The 22,614-nt window shown below is 36.0% G+C and overlaps 1 long non-coding RNA gene across 1 annotated transcript in view; it reads left to right on the top strand.

Moving 5' to 3' along the window:
* LOC120162884 overlaps positions 1 to 20,689 on the top strand; it is a 37,909-nt gene extending 17,220 nt beyond the window's left edge. The window contains exons 2-3 of the long non-coding RNA XR_005519583.1: positions 9,796 to 9,826; positions 20,546 to 20,689. This is a non-coding gene — a long non-coding RNA (uncharacterized LOC120162884). The remainder of the gene's footprint in view (positions 1 to 9,795; positions 9,827 to 20,545) is intronic.
* The last annotated feature ends 1,925 nt before the right edge of the window (positions 20,690 to 22,614 follow it).

The following is a 22,614-nucleotide window of genomic DNA, read 5'->3' as shown; positions in this document are numbered from 1 at the left end:
TTCATGCTAGGGGGAAAATGCTATTGACTTTAATAAACGAATACCCTTTCTAATTTTGCATTTGTAATGATTTTTAAATTATATAATGTTTGAGCTTAAGATTTTTTATTCTAAATATCTGGTAATCAGCTAGGTACCAATTTTTGGGCGTTGTGGGGGTACTAATCCTTCCCCACACGTAACAAACTTCTGAACCTTTTTTTTTGTTTTCGCATACCCTAGAACTTGATATTTTGATAAAAATAAAATATTTTATTAAAATCACCCGAATTTTATGGTGTCTCGATCGCACCTTAAAATGATTGGTGGTAACTCCTTAAATTTCAAAACCTTTTCAAAGAAAAACCCCTTAGTCAAACTAGGTTTTTCCCACCCGGGCGAAAAATGGTATCGACAATAGTTTAAAAACAATAGTAGTTTATTTCAAAAAAACAATAGTTGTTTATTTCAATAAAACAGGTTTTAAAATCATTGTAATACCCTCCACTTGTATACTCTATATGCAGTCCCCCAAAACTGTATCCATAAGGACTTACCCTAAGCACACATCAAATGAGCCACCCTAAGGGAGTACCTTGGGACCTATGGGCCTGCCCAAGGGTCTCCTTAGGTCCGTACGAATTTACTAGCTTGATCAGAGTTGAACCCCCGTACTCCAGACTCCTACACATATAGTATCCCGTAGAATTCAGATTGAGCAATAACATTAATATCAAAACCATGATCCAGTAGAACGTTGTAAAAATGACAATGTAATTATTTAAATCACATAAATGCCCTCCAACCGTACACCAAAATATAGTCTCATACTAAATGAGTCTACCCAAAGGTCACCTTAGGTCCGTAAGAAATTACCAGCTTGATCAGAGCTGAACCTCCATACTCTAGCCTACCCAGATAGTGTCCCAATAAAATAGTTCAAGTAGTAATCAGTAGTTCCATGATCCATACTTCAAGCATATTTCATTTTTACAGTAAAACAAGTAACCAATAAATCATTATATCAATCAATAAAAACAATCGTAAATCAACCAGATATCAATTTATAATTTCAATACAAATAAAATGGCCAGGTAATATATAGGGAACACACAAGAAGATTCAATTATTTTTAGGAGGCAATTGATCATTATCAGGAAGGAAAAACGTATAACTTATGTAGATTGGATTAAATTCAAAACTGAGGTCCCTATAAAAAGGGGTTCGTTCATTAACAGATCTAATCAACATTCAGAAATTGATGTTTTAAAAATCATTTAAGATTCGAGTGTATTAAAAAAGTACTTAGGAACCTTTACATCATAATTATTGAAGATCTAGATATAACATGAGTGTAACATCCCAACAACAGGGCTAGTGACTAAAATGAAAGTTTTTGAAATTTGGTTATTAATTTAGGAAAAAATAATAAGTTCAGGGCCTCAAATATGAATATTTTGGTATTGGATTAAATAACAGGGAAGGATAGAATGAAGGGTAATGTGGTTTTTTCATTTAAAGGATATTTATCTCCTTATTAAGAGATATATAAGTGGGGTTGAGAGAGTTATCTGGAAGCTTATTTCCTCTTGTCTTATTTCCGTTAGCTCAATCTTAAAGATGAGTTAAGTTTTAGATGTATATTTCTTGAATTTTTAAGTTGGTTTTTATTCTTTTGGTGTTATATAAGCTTAAGGAAAGCTTATATAAGATTAAAACAACAAGAAGAGAGAATTAGAAAGGGAATTATTATAAGGGTGTATAAGTGAATTATTGATATGATATAGTTTTTAAAGTTTTATTGATAAATTTGGCTTGTCATAAAAAGGATTAAGAAGTCTAAAGTATTATAAATGAGTTTAGAACATGATGAAAGTTTGGTAAATTTATTAAATTCAAGAGTTGTGGTTAAATATTAATGATGATGATGTGTTATAGTGATAAATGATGGTTTAAGTATATGTAGTTGAGTTTAGTGTATGAAGGGAGTGTTAAAAGTGGAGTTTAGGTAAAGTGGTGGTAATTTTCTGGTTAAAGAAATAGAATATGGGTTAGTAGTATCGGTACTGGTTGAGTAAGTACATATACTACAAGGCAATATTAAGTGATAATTATATGTAGGTATCGATACTACATGAACAATATCAATACCATAAGGCAAAAATGGGATAGATCTTCATGGGGTATCGATATTGAAGTGATAGTATCGGTACCATGGGTATTGATACCAATCTGGAGGTATCGGTACCATTCTTGTGCTAAAATTCCAGAATCAAGGAAATGTATCGATACCGTGAGAGGGTATCAATACTACAAGTATTGAGGTATCGGTATAGTGCTTGTAGTACCGATACTACATAAGTTGGAATTAAAAAATTAGTGTTTTGTTTAGTTTATATTAGTAAGAATCTTTTCGAGTAATTCAAATCCTGATATTTATTGGATTGTATATTTGTGTAGATATCGATCAAAAGCAAAGTCCGGACAAATCGACAGAGTAAGAATTTCTGAGAGAGTGATAAGAGATTGGTATCGACTAGTGAGACCAAGGTGAGTACATGATATTAAGTATAAGTTATTCTATGGAATTAAGACTTGCGATGAGTCTAATTCTGATATTAGATTACTTGAGTACATTAATACAAGCATGTAGTGATACGATGTTTATATGTACATTAGTATATGCATATGTCTAGAGGTTAAGTGCATCTCTATATGTGTTCTATGTGAATGTATATATGTGTGATAAATTATGTGACTATGAGTTATGTGATAATAAGTTATATGATTATATGATCATAAGAGATAAGACATGTGACAAGAGATATGTGAAAGTGATCTATGTGACTATATGTCAATGTCTATATGAATATGTGAATATGTGATAAATATAAATGATAATGCCCATGTTATGTGATATAAGAGCTAGGGGTATAGTTGGCATGCTAAGAGTCGAGGGTTATATGTGGTCCTTCGAGACATATATGTCGTCTTTCGGGACATAAATGTGATTATTCGTGACATTTCTATGTGGTCCTTCGGGACATTTCTATGTGGTCCTTCGGGACAATTTTATATGCCCCTAGTGGGACCTTATACAAGCTGTGGTGACAATATATGTACACAACCTCAATGTACTCACATATCTTTAGTTCTCAAAAGTATACATGGGCTAACAAAGAGATAAAACAAATATATTGTATGTGACATATATATATATATATATATATATATATATATATATATATATATATATATATATATATATATATATGACTTGTTATATAAAAAAATAGTTGATCCTATTCCCATATGTAATGGGGTGAGGGGGAGGTAAGGTAGTAGGCTGCCCCCAATGTCAGGTTGAGAGCAGCTTCCGTGGAAGACCTCCAGCAGTCAGAAAATGATGGTACATGAGTATATAAGCATTTGTTATATGAGTTGGTATGATATGATTATATTTAATGTATATGCATTTATTAGTAATTAAAGTTTCCAGTATTTATTTATATGTCTTACTAAGTCTATGAGTTAGCGTATGAGTGTTTCACACGTAGGATCTGAGAAGGTTGAAAGCAAATATAGGTGGAGACATCATAACTTCATCGGAGATCAGATCAGAAGAAATTAAATAGTAGGTTTCTGTATTGTATTAAATAACGTTGGGATGTACTTAAAGAATTAAATTGTATAAGATCTTTTTGTATACCTTTGATATAATGTATGTAAATTATTCAATATGTTTAAATTAAGTTTGAAAATTCTTCTCTATTTTATATAATTAAATGATTTGAAAAGTTAATTTGACATCTCGGACTCGTATTCGAGTCGGATACGGGTTAGGGGTGTTACAATGAGCGTTTCTATTATTCAGGCAAATAGGGGTATTTCAGACATTTTAATTTATGATGGATTCTTAGTAATTTAATCCAATAAGGGTAAAATATTAGTTTGCATTATTATGAATTTATATCGAATTATCATGATTTTGAGTCAAATCATACTAACCAATCTCCACCTTATAAAACTTGTTAATAATTGGGACTGATATACTTCACGAATAATCACTTCTTAATATTGATTACACTAGTTGAACTGGTCACTTTCAGAATCACCACTGAACAGAACTAGAGGAGACAATAAGGTATTCGATGGTATTATATATTTATGTGATGTATATGTATAAAGAATACTCATCATACTTGAGTTATGCTCTATAACCTTTAGGGATGATACAACATAAGTTTATTGGTGTTTCTATAATTTATCCAAAGACATTCACTTATTCTAAGTCGTTAGGATATATAGGTCACTTCAACACTCGAGGTTACTTTGGCCATCTTAAAGTTCAAGGTATTCAAATCCTTTTGGGGTTTAAGGGTATTTCAGTCATTTGAATATCGGAGGTTATTTTAGTTATTTCGCAGCTCGATGACATTTTGGTAATTCTTTTCAATCTAAACATATGCATTTTTTCTTATACTTGGTCAAGTATGTCCTTTCTGGGTTATTTTTCACCATCAGGGACAATTTTGGTCTTTTATAGTACAAGAGCATTTTTTGTAATTTTACTACATAGAGCTATTTTTGTAATTTCTTAACCAAGTATTCCTGGCATTTAACCTTTAAAGAATTTAATCAGAATTTTGGATCTTGAGGTCAATTTATTTACTAACTAATCCCTGAACTTAGAATTGTTTCCGATCGGTCTACCACTTTCTTTTTTGAGCCGTCTGAGTCTTATATAGTGTTCTGCCTTTACTAATTGAGTCCACCATATTCAGTTTGAGTCCAATGATAATTAAATACACCTAATTGACCAATTATTTCAATTCCTGCTTTTACTAATTATCAACGAGTTCCGAAAATCATACAAAAGGCAGTAGAGTATTACCTCAATTTTTAAGCCACATCGGTTAACTAATTAAACTCCATTTGATCTCCCTCGAACATTAATTCCATGTCCATAATGTCTCGGATACATGGAAAAACAATTACATTAGAAACATAACTTAAATGTGAAAATTCGTATTGAATTAGGAGATAAAATACCGAAAAATGACTTACAAGTTTAATTTGGCAAAACGGACTTTGGAGTCGGACTCAAGATGTCGAAAAACATAAAATATGACTTTTCAAAAAATTTGACTTTTTGGTCAAAGTTAACGGTTAATGGTCAAATCAAAGTCAACGATTCAGGTCAAGGTCAATGGGTCGGGTCAAGGTCAACAGGTTAGAGCAGTTCAGGTTGACTCAGGCTATTTCGGGTTAACGCAATTCAGCTTAACAGACCCGGTTCAGACCGGGTTAACTCAATTCGACCAAAGGTTTCCTCGATAATTTGATGGAACGTCGATTAACGACGAATAACAATGGTTATCAGCTTGAAACCAAGGGGGATTTGGACAGGGCGAGGTGGCAGTGCGCTCCAATGGTGGTCGGACAGTGGTGGATTTGGCAGTAGAAGGGTCAACGGCTAGGGATTGGGGTTTTTAATTTGGGGATTTTTGGGGCAATACCATATCTTTAACTTATATATTATATATTTAATAAAAATACCACCAACAATACCTTAGCCAAAACGGCTAGGGCATGGGCGACCTTAACCCGGGGATAGGGATTCGAATCCTATGTGGCACATAATCTATTCTTTTTATTTTTTTCATGCCAATAGAAAAAGGGGAAATTTAGGGTTAGGTCCCTAAACTTTTTGCAAGTGTTAAAACAGTCTACAAGTCTTGAAATTTTGCAATTTGGTCCCCAATTTTATTAAATTAATTAATTTTTTTATAGAATAAAAATGAGAAAATACAAGGCTGAGACCATGAACTTTATGAATATTTGAGAATTATCCTGAAATATTTATAATCTAAAAAATTTGTCCCTTAAAACTAATTAAATTAATACTTAATAAAGCTCAAGAATTTTCATGTGTGATAATTCTCCTCCCCTTAAAAGAATTTCATCCTCGAAATTCACTCAAGTCACAGAAATGCATAAGTGAAGCTTTTAGTAATTCTTCAATATCTTCAGGTAGCTTTTATAGAAGTACGGGTCCTCTACTAATCCTTAACCAGCTGAATATACATTCTCGTCATAACTCCCCTTATCATAATAAAAGAATATGAACAAAATTATCAATTGGAAACAATTCGACCTTGGTTACGATGTTAGGCTCATAGAGCGATAACATATTCCAATTTTATTTTTGGAGTCCTGTCTGAATTTCTTGGATAAGTAACTCTTACATTACTCGTGAGGCACTTTACAGAATTTGGACAAACGTTATTGGTATTCTGACTTAGAGAAGTACGATTATAGTCTAGGGGCATGTACTGACCAGACATCCTATGACAGTCGATCGGTCGATCTACGCAGAAGGAATCGACTCAACCTAAGCTTTGATACCACTAAATGTAACACCCTCATATCAATGTGGGTGACCCAATCCAATCCGAGGTGTCACATTAGGGCCACCGGAGCGACCCACAGTAAAAATCCAAGAAAATTTAAATTTTTTTGTTAAAATGTGTAAAATCATAAAACAATTTATAAATAAAATGAAAGCATAGAAAATCATTCATATATTACAAACCGAATTTAAATCATACAAGTTTCAAACTCAATATACAAAAAATTTCAAATGCAACCTACATGTTCCCCTAATTACACACTGTATTGTATGCTACAAGCAAAGACAAAGGAATTCCTAATACTAAATTTGTTAGTTGCATTGGATCGATTCTTTTAACCTGAAATGGTGAGTAAAGAGTGAGCTTTGGGAAGCTCAATAATATTGAACTACCATATGAATTCAATAGGCCATCAGGTATAAGTAAAGCATGAATTTTCTTAATGATACATACATCACCAGGTTCTACCGACGAGCTCATATTTCATTAATCATTTCTTCAGGTAACAGTCAGGAAATCAAAATCTGAAGAAAATAATCAGAGAGAGAGACTTTAGAGATTGAGATGAAAAGTCTAGTGTGTTCCTTCAAAACCAGAATATATCTGATCATAGTTTCAAAAAATAGTAGTTTATTTCAGTAAAACAAGTTTTAAAATCACTGTAATACCCTCTACCAGAATACTCCATATGCAGTTCCCCATAACTGCATCCACAAGGAGTTACCCTAAGCACACAGAAAATGAGTCACCCTAAGGGAGTACCTTGGGGCATATGGGTCTACCCAAGGGCTCCTTAGGTCTGTAAGGATTTACCAGCTTGATCAAGGCTAAACCTTCATACTCCAGACTCCTACCTATATAGTATCTAGTAGAATTCAAATTGAGCAATAAATTTAATATCAAAATCATGATCCAGTAGAATATTGTAAAAATTACAATGTAGTTATTTAAATCACATAAATACCCTCCAACCGTACACCAAAATATAGTCTTCGTATTAAGGGAGTACCTTGGGGCCTTAGAGTCTACCCAAAGGTCATCTTAGATCCGTAAGGAATTACCAGCTTGATCAGAGATAAACCTCCATACTCCAGCCTACCCAGATAGTGTCCCAATAAAAAATTTCAAGTAGTAACCAGTAGTTTCATGATCCATACTTTAGGCATATTTCATTTTATAGTAAAACAAGTAAACAATAAATCATTATATCAATTAATAAAAACAATCGTAAATTAACCAGATATCAATTTATAATTTCAATACAAATAAAATGGTCAAGTAGCATATAAGGAACACACCAGAATATTTAGTTATTTTTCGGAGGCAATTGATCGTTATCAAGAAGGAAAAACTTGTAACTTCTGTAGATTGGACGGAATTCAGAATCGAGGTCCCTATAAAAAGGGTTCGTTCATTAGCAGATCTAATCAACATTCAGATATTGATGTTTCAAAAATCATTTAAGATTCGAAAGTATTAAAAAGGTACTCATGAACCTTTACATCAGAATATTGAAGATCTAGATATAACATGAGTGTTTCCATTATTCAGGCAAATAGGGGTATTTTGGACATTTTAATTTCTGATGGATTCTTAGTAACTTAATCCAATAATGGTAAAACGATAGTTTGCATTATTCTGAATTTATATCAAATTATCATGATTTTGAGTCAAATCGTACTAATCGATCTCTACCTTGTAAAACTTGTCAATAATCCGGACTGATATACTTCACGAATAATCACTTCTTAATATTGATTACACTGGTTGAATTAGCCACTTTCATAATCACCACTGAACGGAACTAGAAGAGACGATCAGGTATTCTATGGTATTATATATTTTTGTCATGTATCAGTATCAAGAATACTCAACATACTTGAGTTATGCTCCATAACCTTTAGGAATGATACAACATAAGTTTATTAGTGTTTCTAGAATTTATCCAAAGACATTCACTTATTCCAAGTTGTTAGGATATTTAGGTTATTTCAACAATCGAGGTTACTTCGGTCATCTTAGAGTTGAAGGTATTCAAATTCTTTTGGGGTTTAGGGGCATTTCAATCATTTGAATATCGAAGGTTATTTTAGTTATTTTGTAGCTCGATGATATTTTGGTAATTCTTTTTAATCCAAATATATGCACTTTTTCTGGTACTTGGTCAAGTATGTCATTTATGGGTTAATTTTCACCTTCATGGGCCATCTTTGTCTTTTTACAGTACAAGGACATTTTTTTAATTTTACTCCATAGAGTTATTTTGTAATTTTTAACCAAGTATTCCTGATATTTAACCTTTAAAGAATTTAATCAGAATTTTGGATCCTGAAGTCAATTTATTTACTAACTAATCCCTGAACTTAGAATTATTTCTGATCGGTCTACCAATTTCTTTTGCGAGTCGTCTGAGTCTTATACAATGTTTTGCCTTTATTCTATATTCAGTTTGAGTCTAATGATAATTAAATACACCTTATTAACCAATCATTTCCATTTTTGCATTTATCAATTATCAATGAGTTTTGAAAAGCATACATAATGTAGTAGAGTATTACCTCGACTTTTGTGCCACATCGGTTAACCAGTTAAACTCTATTTGATCATGCTCAAACTTTAATTCCTCATCCCATAATGTCTCTGATACATGGAAAAACCAATTACATTAGAAACAGAACTTAAACATGAAAAATCGTATTGAATTGGGAGATAAAATTCCGAAAAACAGCTTACCGAGTTTGAATTTGGCAAAACGAACTTTGGATTCAGACTTAGGATGTCGAAAAACATGAAATATGACTTTTTAGAAAATTTGACTTTTTGTTAAAGTCAATAGTCAATGGTTCAGGTCAAGGTCAAAGAGTCAGATGGTTCGGGTTAACTCAGACCAGTTCGGTCTATCAGACCAGGTTCAGACCGGGTTAGGTCGGTTCGATCCACCTGGATCGTTCTAGAAGGTTTCCTGGACCAGCAAAGGAGCCTCGTGCATACTGCCGGAGCGTGGCGGCGAGTGCGGCTTCGATAAGGGTTGTTTTGAACGGTCGATCTTCCCACGAGCAACCAACAACCAATCAAAAATCAGCCAAATCTAAATTAATCGAAAAACACTCGAAGCTTATCCCCTATGGAGGTCGACGACAACGCAGCGATGGAGGTATCGCTCACTTGGGTTTTGTTCGCACGTCGCCGATGAAGCTGACAGTGGTGGCGGTGTGCTGCAACACCGATTGGATTGGCCAAAAAAATCCTATGACAGTCGTTATAAATTTATTAGGTTCATAATTAGATGTGTTCATAATTATTATAAATTTATTTTTATTTGATAATATTTTTTTAAATTTTCTTATAATTTAAATTGATATATTTCATTTATTATAATATTAAAAAATAAATATTATTTCAGGTAGTGGGACATGTTGGTATCAATACACAAGGTAGCCTTTCATTTCTATTTACAGTTAAACTAAGAGTTTTATTAGGGTAAACTATGCTAATAGTGTTATATGTTTTCGGTCTAACTGACTGTCCGCTATTTGTGAGTACTATATATGGGTGCGGAAATATGTGCAAGTATACACAATCGAACAAGTAATACAGTGATGAGTGAGTATCGTCTCCACAGGGATTGGAGGAAATTGATAAGTTCAATCATAGCGTTTTACTATGTCACCTAAGTAAAGTTAGTGATGTTATTTGCAAATGAAAATGTTGTGGCAAAATGAATTGATGTTGTGGAAATTGTATGATGGTAATATAGTAGCAGATTGAGATGTTTTGGCAAATTGAATTGTGCCGAGTACAAACAAATAAAAATGTAAAGGAAAAATAAATTGTAAATATTGGATTTGCTTATAAGGACTTTAGACTCCTCGCACGACAAGCTACTATGGGAATGAGTGATATGAGTTACTTAAGAAATTTAAGTCTACTTCTCAGAATAATCTTACTTCTATGCTTTCTCTGCCCGACAGAGTTTACTAAGGGTGCCCTATGCTATCTCTAGTAAGTGACTCGACAGATTGAAGATGCCTTGGCAAAACTGATTGGCGTTAGCTACTGCAGGGATCCTATTGGTCCAGATAACAGGATATGTCTCGGCAATACCTTTTTGCGGCAGCATTAACATCTAACCTATCACTCATACACAACTCCTTTTAGTAGAATGAAATCCTAGCCTTATCTCTAAGGTGGATTAGGCCTAGTTACTATCTAGAACCCCTTGCTTATGTGGTTCCTCCCTAGTTTCTCTCAAACACTAAAGACGTGTTACCTAGACATTCTCTCGAACACTAAGTAATCCCCTAAAGAATGACTACTCTCGTAGCTCCTACAACCTTAAGGCGCTAAGCTTCATAAACAAAACAGAATATAACATAGAAAAATAACCATTCATTAAAGCAAAACTTAAATATCCAAAGTAAACTCCCACCAAATAGGATTAGTTCATGGTGGGGTTCGAAATAAGAAAGCACAAAGCAAGTTAATCCATTCCTTACAACCCAAAAGATTAATATGAAAGCAAAGAGCAAAAGGAAAGAGGAAAAGCCTTCGAAGTGCACTGCCGGAGCTTCCCTCGGCCACCACGAACAGTCCCAGTAATTTAGCTCCTCTCGGACGCCTAGTTCGTCACTCCCTATAGCCTGTCAACAGAGGAATGCCACTGCAAAAATGATTGACGGAAAAAGAGATAACTTTTTCTCCGAATTTTTAGGCTCTTGGCGACTGTCTAAAAATCTCCAAGTCTCCTCAAAAAGTCAGGCTTAATCTTCTATTTATAGAGGAGAATGAACCTAGGGTTTTGTGTTAAAATTACACTAGCACCCTAAAGTTCATTCCTTTTATGTGAGAGTCGGTGTAAAGATGGTAACTGGCCTCTCCATTATGGTTGATTCCAGAAATCACTTTTTATACCATGACAGTTGGCCCTTACTAAAAATATTTTCTTTGACTTTTTCTGTCCAGAAATACCGTCCGAGTTGTCGCGGCAATCACATTTTGCTCAGTAGTCCATCATGTCATGGCAATTCCCTTTTCTTATCATTGCTCCCAAATCCTGCACATCATCAAACAAAACACATTCCCCATAAAGCAACACTGATTACAAAATAAAATGTCGCGGCAAACATAATTTCACCACATGCAACTATATGCTCCTAAATGCATCTATATGATCCTATATGATCTTTTAGACAGTTAATAACTTAAGTGAAAATGTCCCAAATATGACCTTTTTACGGAGTTATCACACCCCCAAACTTAAGCTATTGCTTGTCCTCAAGCAATGGATAGTATTAAGCAAAATAAAAATACCATGGTAAGTTCAGAAGCAGAATAGTTCTATGGGATAGAATTTCAGCCCTCAGAACATTTGGCTTCAACATGCTAGACTAGTTTGAGAAATCAAGTATTGTCCCCTAGGGCAAGATTCTTTGTGTGGGTATGTGCGTGTTTGTATCCAGTCCATGCTTAACAAACCTAAAAATTTTCTACGCAATTTTTCTTGTTTTGCCACGATATTTAAAATTTTTACTCCCACATTGTTTTCTTTTCCTTTTTTCTTTTTTTTAACACTGCTACGACGGGAGTCAGCCCATCACACCTACCATCCCACACTCTAGTTAAAATGGAGCAGACCTTCTACCCCCGAGCTAGTAAGGTAGAGTTATCCCGTGACTACTTTCATTCACTCATATACCATAGTTGCCATTTATTTATTTGTAGGTTCTAGGAAATGCTATGGCATAGCGGAGTGTCCCTCTATAGATATGCCGAAGCATTTATTCACAACTTCATTTTTTTTCTTTTTTTTCTTTTTTTACAAAGTGGGGTTTTCATTGTTTATGCCTAGACATGCAAGAGTTCTTTTATAAAAAATTTCTAAGTTCCGTAAGCATGGAAAACATACAATCATGTATTCAAGGGTTTCAAAGAAGCAAGTCCTAGATTTGGTTCTATCATCCTCAACAGTCATGTACATTCAATCCTAGCCATCAAGAATTCATCATCATCGGGCATCCTTAATTTATTCCAGAAAACCAATTCAACCACTTATTAATGTCATGGCATATTCATTCTACTAATACTATAATACAATGATTTGGGAACCCTACCTCCCCCAAACTTAAGAGAAGCGTTGTCCTCAATGCTAAATAAAAATTAAGGAAAAATCTAAACTACATGCTATGAAATTCAATGTAATGCAAGGTACCTTGACTTCATGCTTGTGGTGGTGCGGCGGTAGTGCGACTTGTGCGCTTTTGTAATTGTGTGGGGTTGGAATGTTCAGAATCCGATATTGGTACGGTTGAAATCTGGATAGACCCTAACCTTGTAAATAAAAATAAAATAGTAAATTAAAAGGAAGTTGAATAAAAATAGTAACAAAATAACCATTTATTTATGCACAGGAGTAAAACTAAAATGTCATGGCATCCTTAAGATGTTAGGCCAGTATCAACTTCATGCAAGAGAAGTGCAGTCTTGTCACGTAATGGTGGGACTCCTTGGTATGCCTTCAGGCGCTAGCCATTGACTTTAAAGACAGACCCATCGTCTATGTTCTTGATATCCACAGCACCATACGGGTAAACATGGTGGACTTCGAATGGTCCCGGCCATCGTGACTTCAGTTTGCCAGGGAAGAGTTTGAGCCTAGAGTTAAACATGAGCACTTTATGTCCAACATGAAAATGTCGTGGAAAAATAATTTTGTCATGCCACTTCTTCATTTTTTCCATGTAGATCTTGGCATTTTCATACGCTTGTGCTCGAAACTCTTCCATCTCATTCAGATTGAGCAGCTGTTTCTCCCCAGCTAGTTGTGCGTCGAAGTTCAGCTTCTTGATTGCCCAGTATGCCTTATGTTCTAGCTCAACTAGCAGGTGGCAGGCTTTCCAAATACCATCTTGAAGGGTGACATTCCCAAAGGTGTTTTAAATACCATCCGGTATGCCCAGAGCGGTTTATTGAGTTTTGGGGACCAGTCTTTCCGTCGGGGGTTCACCACTTTCTCGAGAATCTGCTTGACTTCACGGTTGGAAACTTCAGCTTGCCCATTTGTTTGTGGGTGATATGACGTGGCAATTTTATGTCGCACTCCTTATTTCTGTAATGCCTTGGCAATTAGCTTGTTGTCAAAGTGGGTTCCCTCGTCACAGATAATGGCTCTTAGTGCTCCAAATCGAGTGAAAATGTTCTTGTGAAAGAACTTGAGCACCGTCTTCGAGTTATTCCTTGGTATCGTAATCACTTCAACCCAGTTGGATACATAGTCCACTGCGAGTAAAACGTATAAGTTTCCAAAAGAAGATGGGAACGATCCCATAAAATCGATGCCCCAAACATCGAATAGCTCTATCTCCAAAATATTTTGCAGCGGTATTTCGTGTCGTCTGGAAATGTTCCTAGTACACTGGCATCTGTTGTAGGCCTTGCAAAATTTGTGGGCATCCTTAAATAGCAATGGCCAGTAGAAACCTGATTGGAGGACCTTGGCAGCAGTCCTCGTACCTCCAAAATGCCCTCTATAGGGTGCTATGTGGCAATGGTGTAAGATATCGTGTTGCTCCTCTTCGGGGAAACACCGTCGAATCATTTGATCGGTACATTGCTTGAACAAGTACGGCTCGTCCCAAAAATAGAACTTGGCATCATGCAGAAACCTCTTTTTGCCCTGGATGTTCAATTCATATGGAAAAACACCACTAACAAGAAAATTAACGAGGTCAGCGTACCACGGAATTTCCGTGGCATATAAAATTTTCTCGTCAGGGAATTCTTCTTTAATATAAAAAATGTCATGGCATTCAAAAATGTTTTCTAGCCTAGATAAATGGTATGCAACCTAGTTTTCTATACCTTTCCTATCAACTACCTCTAAGTCGAACTCTTGCAATAGTAATATCCACCTAATGAGTCTAGGCTTGGCATCTTTCTTGTTCACTAAGTATTTTATAGCTTAGTGATCGGTGTGAACTATGACTTTGGTGCCTATCAAGTATGGCCTAAACTTGTCAAATGAAAATACCACGGCAAGTAATTCTTTCTCAGTGGTGGTATAGTTTAATTGTGACTCATTCAAGGTACGACTAGCATAATATATAACATGAAAGATTTTACCTCTACGTTGCCCAAGCACAGCTCCCACGACAAAATCATTTGCATCACACATTAGTTCGAACGGTGCCGTCCAATCTGGGGGAACTACGATCGGTGCAGAGATAAGTCTTTGCTTCAGCTCTTCGAATGCGCCATGGTAGTTCTAATCGAATACAAATGGTTGGTTATGTTGCAGCAAGGTGCACAAGAGCTTGGATATTATGGAGAAGTCCTTGATGAATCGTCTATAAAATCCATCATGTCCAAGGAAACTCCGAATGCCCTTGACAGAAGTTGGTGGCAGTAGCTTCTCGATCACCTCGATCTTGGCTTTGTCAACCTCAATGCCCTTTGCAGAAATCTTATGGCCTAGAACAATGCCTTCGGTTACCATGAAGTGGCATTTTTCCCAGTTCAGCACGAGATCAGCCTTCTGACATCGCTTCAGTACCTTTGCCAAATTACTAAGGCATTTTTGAAAATCATCTCCAGAAACAGAAAAATCATCCATGAAAATTTCCAGGAAATCCTCAACCATGTTAGAAAATATGGCTTGCATGCAGCGCTGAAAAGTTGTCGGAGCATTACAGAGTCCAAAAGACATTCTTCGAAAAGCATATGTGCCATAAGGACACATAAATGTTGTCTTCTCTTTATCCTCCGGTGCGATGCCAATTTGATTATACCCTGAGTATCCATCCAAGAAACAATAAAATGCCTTGTCAACAAGTCAATCCAGCATTTGATCGATGAACAGCAAAGGGAAATGATCCTTCTTGGTGGCCTTGTTGAGATTGCGGTAGTCCATGCAGATTCGCCACCCGATGACTGTGTGTGTAGATAGAAACTCGTTGTTTTCGCTTGTCACCACGGTCGTGCCTCCCTTCTTTGGCACACATTGGAAGGGACTCACCCAAGAGCTATCCAAAATGGGGTAAATCACTCTAGCATCAAGCCATTTGAGAATCTCTTTCATCACAACTTGCTTCATGATTGGGTTCAATCTTCGTTGTGTCTCTATAGATTTGCCATGGCATTCATCCAGCAGGATTTTGTGCATGCAAATAGTTGGACTTATTCCCTTCAGATCTGTCATCGTCCATCCTAACGATTTCTTATGCTGTGACAAAACACTTAGCAAACTAGATTCTTGGTTAGGAGTAAGGGCAGAGGAAATAATCACAGGAAAAGTTTCATTACTACCCAGATAAGCATATTTAAGATGATGTGGCAAATTCTTAAGTTCTAGGATAGGAGCATGTTGTAATGAGGGCTTGGGAGGAACAAATTCATCAAAATTCAAAGGTTCAAAACGCGTACCTGGGCTAGCTTTGAGGAAGCTAGCCTATTGTTCCTCGATAGAAAAATCATTAGGCTCTCCAGCGTTTAAGTCTTCGAATAACCCCTTATCAGGTCCCAGCTGAATGAAATTGTCCTGGAAAAATTGATCTGCTTCTTTTGTGATTATTGTATCCACTTCTAAAATGCTTTGGCATTCTTCATAATCATCCATATACTTGAGGGATCAGAAGACATTCACAGTGACATGTTGATCGGCTACTCTCATGGTCAGTTCACCCCTCTCGTAGTCAATGAGAATATGAACGGTAGCTAGGAAAGGTCTCCCCAAGATGATGGGTGCTGTAGCATCGACCTCACAGTCCAGAATCAGAAAATCAACAGGAAAAATGAACTTCTCAACCAGCACAATGACATCTTCAATTCGCCCTTCAGGATGCACATGTGAACGATCGGCTAATTGCAAGATGACGGATGTGAGTCTCGCATTTCCTATCTTAGCTTTACAAAAATTGACTTAGGCATCAAGTTCACACTTGAGCCAAGGTCACATAGTGCTTTCCTAACAAATTTGTCTCCTATCGAACATGGGATGATAAAATTGCCCGGATCATGTCTCTTCGGTGGTAGCTTGTTTAAGGATGAGTAAAATTCTTTTGCCGTGGCAATTGTCTCGTACTGCTCAGCCTTTCTTTTCTTGGTCACAATCTCCTTGAGGAACTTAGCATATATAGGAATTTTTTCCATAGCCTCCAGAAAAGGAACATTGATTTGAAGTTGACTCAGAATGTCAACAAACTTTCTGAATTGAATATCCTTGTTATGCTTTTTCAGTCTTTACGGAAAAGGAGGTGAGGGTCTGGCTTCCTGTACTGACGGGGTGGGAATAGAATTTGCCTTGGAATTTTTGTTTCCTCCCTCAGTCACTTTACTTGATGAACTCTCATCCTTATACTCATCCTTTGGTCCTTCTTCTAGCACTTCTTGATCAGCTTGTACAGTCTCATTGGGTGAATTATCCTTCGATCTTCCCCCAAACTTGTCTTCGACATTAATTCGTGTACCACTTCGTAGAGTTAGCACACTACAGTGCTCTTTTCCATGAGGTTTGTGACTTCAGTGTCACTCAACAGATGTCCTGGTCGTCGTTCTTGTAATGCTGCGGCAATTTGACCAACCTGGTTCTCCAATGTCCTCAGCGATGAACTGTGGCTCTGAAGCAGAGCCCCTTGGTTTTTTTATGGAGGTTACATGGTCTTGCAGCATTGTCTTCATTGTTGCTATGAACGCTTGCATTGTTGCCTCCAAAGTACTGGTGTTATATGAAGATGACCCTCCCTTGTTGGAATTATGCCATGGCATATTCGATTGAAATCACTGGGAGTCATTGAAATTCTACTGCCGAGCTGGTTGATGAGCATTTCTAGTTCCTTGGTTTCCCCACGAAAAGTTTGGATGTTGACGCCATCCATGATTATATGTGTTAGAATAGGGGTTGTTATTGCCTCGGTTGATGTTTCCAACATAATTGATGGATTCTTGATTGGTCGAACAGTCACTCTCATTGTGATTGACATGGCATAATAAACATGTTGAATGGGTTGCCTTTACTTCTCTCACCTCGCTTGGTCTTTACAAATTCTTCAGCATATTAGTGATAGCAGCAAGTTTGCCAAACACTGAATCCTTAGTGTCTAGCTCGAAAGCTCCATATGATTTTTACCCAAGTCCAAGCCTTGTGGATGGAAACTGATAATCATTGGCGGCAATCAAATCCAGAATGTTAAATGCCTCTGCTGGTGATTTGTCAAGTAAAGTCCCATTTGCCGAGGCATCTAGCATCATCCTCGTGGGTGCATTAACTCCATTGTAGAACATCACCACTTGTGTTCAATCTTCAAAACCATGATTTGAACATTTGCAAAGCAATGCTTTGTATCGATCCCACCACTCATACATCGACTCGTCATCAGCTTGACAAAAAGAAGCAATGTCATTCCTTAGTTGGGTGTTCATGTTCAGAGGATTTTACCGCAGCAAATATTTTTTGCACAGATCAGTCCACGACTCCATTGAACCCGCTGGAACGCCACTCAACCAAGCTCTTGCTCGGTCATGCAAGGAATATGGAAATATCTTTAATTTTAGAACATCTTCGTTCACTCCTTGTTGGCGAAAGGAATCGCACACCTCCAAGAAGTTACGAATATGCTGCCTGGCATCTTTATTTGGCATGCCCCCAAATTGCCCTATGGAATTCAGCATATTGAACATGACAGGTTTGAGCTCGAAGTGGGCTGCCTGAATTTTTGGTGCCACTATTCCAGGATTTAAGTCATCTAAGATCAGGTTTAAGTGATCACGAATAGCACGAGGTCAGGCTGCATTCTCAGTATTTAGATTTGCCTCGGCATCCTTATCTTCCTCATGACCAATGCATTGATTTCTGATTTGATACATATTTTCACGTTGAGCACGTCTTCTTTGCCTAAAAAGCCTCTCGATCTCAGGTTCAACCGGTTCTAATGGCTCGTTCGAATGTCTTCTGGTCATACACCGCGAAAAACCTGAAATAGATAAAAAATAAAAAAGTAAAGCTATCTAAAAAAAAGTAAAATAAAAAGTAAAATAAAAATACTTTGACAAAACAAATTAATTCTAGTTGCCAATCCCCGGCAACGGCGCCAAAAACTTGTCCGCTATTTGTGAGTACTATATATGGGTGTGGAAATATGTGCAAGTATACACAATCAAACAAGTAATACAGTGATGAGTGAGTATCGTCTCCACAGAGATTGGAGGAAATTGATAAGTTCAATCAAAGCTCTTTACTATGTCACTTAAGTAAAGTTAGTCATGTTATTTGCAAATGAAAATGTTGTGGCAAAATGAATGGATGTTGTGGAAATTGTCTGATGGTAATATGGTAGCAGATTGAGATGTTATGGCTAATTGAATTGTGCTGAGTACAAACAAATAAAAATGTAAAGCCAAAATAAATTGTAAATATTGGATTTGCTTATAAGGACTTTAGACTCCTCACACGACAAGCTACTATTGGAATGAGTGATAGGAGTTACTTAGGAAATTTAAGTCTACTTCTCAGAATGGTCTTACTTCTATGCCTTCTCTACCCGACAGAGTTTACTAAGGGTGCCCTATGCTATCTCTAGTAAGGGACTCGACAGATTGAAGATGCCTTGGCAAAACTGATCGGTGTTAGCTACTGCAGGGATCCTATTGGTCCAGATAACAGGATATGTCTCAGCAATACCTTTTTGCGGCAACATTAATATCTAACCTATCGCTCCTACACAACTCCTTTTAGTCGAATGAAATCCTAGCCTTATCTCTAAGGTGGATTAGGCCTAGTTACTATCTAGAACCCCTTGTTTATATGGTTCCTCCCTAGTTTCTCTCGAACACTAAAGACGTGCTACCTAGACATTCTCTCGAATACTAAGTAATCCCCTAAGGAACGGCTACTCTCGTAGCTCCTACAACCTTAAGGCGCTAAGCTTCATAAACAAAACAGAATATAACATAGAAAAATAACCATTCATTAAAGCAAAACTTAAATATCCAAAATAAACTCCCACCAAATAGGATTAGTTCATGGTGGGGTTCGAAATAAGAAAGCACAAAGCAAGTTAATCCGTTCCTTACAACCCAAAAGATAAATATGAAAGCAAAGAGCAAAGGGAAGGAGGAAAAGCCTTCGACGTGCACTATTGGAGCTTCCCTCGGCCACCACGAACAGTCCCAGTGATCTAGCTCCTCTCGGACGCCTAGTTCGCCACTCTCTATAGCCTGTTAACGGAGGAATGCCATTGTAAAAACGATTGACGGAAAAAGAGATAACTTTTTCTCTGAATTTTTAGGCTCTTGGCGACTGTCTAAAAATCTCCAAGTCTCCTCAAAAAGTCAGGCTTCATCTTCTATTTATAGGGGAGAATGAACCTAGGGTTTTGTGTTAAAATTATACTAGCACCCTAAAGTTCATTCATTTTATGTGAGAGTCAGTGAAAATATGGTAACTGACCCCTCCATTATGGCTGATTGCATAAATCACTTTTTATGTCATGACAACTGGCTCTTACTAAAAATATTTTCTTTGACTTTTTCTTCCCAGAAATACCGTCCGAGTTATCGCGGCAATCACATTTTGCTCAGTAGTCTCATCATGTCATGGAATTCCCTTTTGCTTATCATTTCTCCCTAATCCTGCACATCATCAAATAAAACACCTTCCCATAAAGCGGCACTGATTACAAAATAAAATGTCGCGGCAAATAGAATTTCACCACATTCAACTATATGCTCCTAAATGCATCTATATGATCCTATATGAGCTTTTAGACAATCAATAACTTAAGTGAAAATGTCCCAAATATGACCTTTTTACGGAGTTATCACCGACCTTGATCACCAATTTAAAAATTAAGTGAAAATGGTCCCTAATGTTATTGATTCGTTTGATTTTAATCTCTAATATTATCGATCCATTCAACTTTAGCCCCTCAGCCGTTAACTCCCATTCAATTTTAGTCTCTCAATCATATTAGGGACTTGAAAAAAAAGGGGATTAACGGAAATTCATAGCAGAGGGACTTAAACCAGACGGACCGATATGTGAGGGACCATTTACCCTTAATTTTTATACTGGTGACCAAAATCAATCAAACCCTAAACAAAAGGACTATTCGTATAGTTTGCCCTTTTATTTACATGAAATTAACATTTAATTGACATTGCAGCACAACTTCTTCCATCTTAAACACCACCAATTCAAACGGTTCAAATGTATTCGGTGTTGTGCCTTACAACCCGTCTCCATCGTCGGCCGCCGCTATCCGATTAAAACCACCTGGACAGCCGCTTTTCACCGCCGTGACATGCCTCGTACTGCGGCAGTTGCTAGGCAGATAATATGAATAAAACAAATGAAGACCATCATTATTTTTTATTTCTTTTGTCGGTTGCCACTAGGTTTTAATTTTTTTTTTGGAAACTATGGTGAACCAATGTGAACGATAGAAAGTTTTTTAATAGAAGCAACACGTTTTATTGAAAAAAATAGATAAATACTTAAATTATAATGAAAATTTACATCACAATTATAAACTAAATACATAATAAATAATATTTTCTATAATCAATAGTAAAAAAAATTAACCACGGAAGATTATACGAGAATCGTGCAAGGAAAAAGTTAAAAGACTTAATAAACTTGAACAAAATGTAGATATAAATATATTTGATTGTATCAACAAATAAACTATAAAAGAGAATTAATTATTAGAAAAACTATTGATAAATAACAAATCAAAATTGATAGGAAAGAATAATTTTTCTTAATATCTTTGACTTTAGTTTTAGGAATGGGTTCATGTATTTGCCTTCATCTGTTGTTTTCTTTATCGTGTGTTGACATGCTATATAATTATCTTTTCTGCATTCACAAATTATTTAAGAATTCGGAGTCACTTTCAATTACACTTGCATTTAACTTATGTTTTAAATTATTCCAAATATTCTCATATATAGGGAAATGAAACATAAATATTTATCTAAATAGAGTAATAAAGCTAAGGGTAAAGTACACAAATAGTCCCGGATTATAGGGAAGGCTATAAATGAGACAAGATAGATCGCGAGCCACTCGAGATCGATTCGATCAAAGCTCGGTCAACTCTCAAATCAAATGAACTCGACTCGAGCTCGAAATCGACTCGAATTCTTAACGAGCCGAAATGAACTACTTGATACTCGACTTGAAAAGCTCACGAGCAACTCGAAAAAATAGTATATTAAATTTTTAGATTTTTAATTCAATTATTTATAATATTAACATTTATATGTTGTTATTTTAAAAAAAATATAATATAAGACTTTTATGTACTTAAGGTTTTGGTTCGAGCTCGAGTTTTAGCTTCAATTGAGCTAAGTTTGAGAATATTTTGAGTTTAAGTTTTTTAAGCTCGAGTCGAGCTGCAACTTTTTATTTGGAGTCAAGTTTGAAAATTTTAAACTCACGAGCTTTCGAGTCGAGCTTTAATTTTGTATTTCAAGTTCATGTCGAGCTTGACAAACTAGTGAGTTTTCAAGTCAAGTTGAACTTAGTATTACACTTTTCAAGTTAAAACGAGTCTTCTGACTATTAAAAGTTACAAAATGATCCTCGATTATAGGGTACTGCTTTGTTAAGTTCCATGACTACTAAAAGTTACCAAATGGTCCCTCGACTATTCATATGTTCCAAAATTGTCCTTTTCTGTTAAATATTTGATGCTCGTCTGAGTTGGATGATAAACTGTTGAATGAGAGATGATAAAATCATATTTTAATGATGACTACTGACACCACAGTTGATTTTGAGCACTAACTCGACATCATAACAATTCAAGAACATGCTCGATGGCATAATGTAAACAGATATTCGATCAACAAAATATAGCTAAAACGATTATAGAGTTAGATTTTATCATATCCAAGTCAACAAGTTAACGTCTATCTCATACGGCCACCAATATTTTAAAGAAAAATGATGAGTTTGGAACATATAAATAATCAGGTGATCATTTTGTAACTTTTAATAGTAAGTGGATTCAAAAGAACACCCTCAATAAAACAATATTGTATAGTCACGGACCATTTACGTGTTTTACCCTAAAGCTAAATAAGATTTGTAACGTATCGGGCTAAAATATTCCAAATGCCACGTCTAGGCCACGTGAGACTTGATAGAGTTTCCTCGTGGAACAGTTGGCTCCCGGTCATTGTCTTCTATTTCCCCATTATATTTGCTTTCTCACCATGGCCCAGC

This window comes from Hibiscus syriacus, unplaced genomic scaffold, assembly GCF_006381635.1.
Source record: "Hibiscus syriacus cultivar Baekdansim isolate YM2019G1 unplaced genomic scaffold, ASM638163v2 tig00111409_pilon, whole genome shotgun sequence".
Classification (NCBI taxonomy): Eukaryota; Viridiplantae; Streptophyta; class Magnoliopsida; order Malvales; family Malvaceae; genus Hibiscus; species Hibiscus syriacus.
The sequence above is the reverse complement of the archived record's forward strand: the minus strand, read 5'-3'. Positions and strand labels throughout refer to the sequence as shown.